Genomic DNA, 1796 nt, shown 5'->3' on the forward strand with positions numbered 1-1796 from the left:
CTTTAAGATTTTTGGCCCTCTGTATGAACCCAAAGTTAGTTCAAGGACAAGAAGACTTCGTTTAGAACCCAGCTTTTGCGAAATTGGTCAAAAACATCAAAAAGTTTTGGACACTTGACCAAACAGGACCATAGATCATTATGAAATGGTACTTAATTTATCTATTTGACGAAAGTAACAACAAAAGATTTCAAAGGCAAACATAAATAGCTTACATAGTTGTAGCAAAACTTAGCTCTTTGAATATTGAGAAGATTCAGTTTCCTTTAGTAATCAAACACCTGATTAAGACCACATGAAGGGTGGGAATTCCCTGGCAGTCCAGTGGTTAGGACTCTGTGCTTTCATTACTCAGGGCTGGGTTTCAATCCCTAGCTGGGGAACTAAGATCCCACAAGCCATAAGGCCCGGACAAAAGAAGAATACCACATGAAGGGCAAGAAATTATTTTCATAAAACACAAATCTTTGTTTTCTAAGCAGATTACTTAATAGGTAAAGAAAAATCCTTCACAATCTGTCATCAGGAGTGGACCAGTATAAAAGTATATTTCCTTCACAGTAAATTTTCCAATGTGGCACCAAAAAACCAATAAACCCAAAGACCTTTAATTTCTTTGTAAAGAAAGCCAAAAGTTGCTGAATCTATTTTTAGTAACGTTTCAGTGTTTTAACTTATTTGGAAATGATCTAGATATTTCCATATATAGAGATCTAGACTACTCATCATTTAATTTAATCTTAGCAAGACTCCAAAGTTTCAAGTTACCAAAAAGGTTTCAGGAATTTACTTGGCAAGCACATATACCTCAAAACATAATTATTATACCAAAAACTCTTATTCTATTTTCCTCTACCTAAATCATTTGTTTCCAACAATTATGTTTAGATTATTCACAAAAACTTTCACATGACATTCAAACAGCTAGCCATCTTAAGTTATTTTTCTGGCTGACAAATTTTGTAAAAAAAATAACATGAACTTCTCTGGTCAATACATCCAGATAGAATTAAAACTGTACGCCTGCAATTACTTTCAGATTTGATAACTCCAAAGACATGCTTGTTTTTAATTAAACCAACAACTAAATTAAGTTTACTTGCCCAGGTGGTCAAAGTTTTTTGTTTGGTTTTTGTTTTTGTAGGCTGTAAGAATCCTTTTAGAGCTGTTTTTTGGAGTCAGTTTGTCTTTCAGAAGCTTCTGCCTAAAAATTAAGAAATAGATTCCATTGTCTCCTCTCTTTTAAGGATGTCCCTTAAGGTAGACTTATTTAAAACAAAGTTTCCCCCTTTTGAAAGGAATGGGTGACTTGCCAAAAGCCTTCAACAAACAGACTGACAGAAACAGAAAGCAAGTTTTCTCCTAGGAGTTTTGGAGTATATTTGTCTATTATGAAAAATCAAGGGTAATTGCTATTTTAATCTTTCCTTCTAGTTGTTTATTTGCTCCAGTTAACTTAGAAACAGAATTAGGGGTTGTGCATTTGGATTCTCAGAAGGTCCGATTTTAAGGTGTCAGGTTTTCACAGAGGAAGAGAGAGGAAGATGGCATGGGGGTAGAGTTTGAGAACAAGATGCCTTCTGGGGAAGACACACAAGATGTCACCTGAGACAAAGAGGTTGGGGAAGGGGATCACAAGAAGCATGAGGCTTTGAACACCATTTTGTTCTTCTCTAGGTTTTTAGATGTTTTGGCCAGTTTAGAAACAGTATCTTGCTGGCAGGTGTGAGAGCAGCAAACCACTTCCAGATACCACTCTGTCTTGGTGAAAGAGTTCCCAGTCACTATGCCACCAG

The sequence above is a fragment of the Neophocaena asiaeorientalis genome, unplaced genomic scaffold (genome assembly GCF_003031525.2).
Source record: "Neophocaena asiaeorientalis asiaeorientalis breed wild unplaced genomic scaffold, Neophocaena_asiaeorientalis_V1.1 scaffold147, whole genome shotgun sequence".
NCBI classification, from domain to species: Eukaryota; Metazoa; Chordata; class Mammalia; order Artiodactyla; family Phocoenidae; genus Neophocaena; species Neophocaena asiaeorientalis.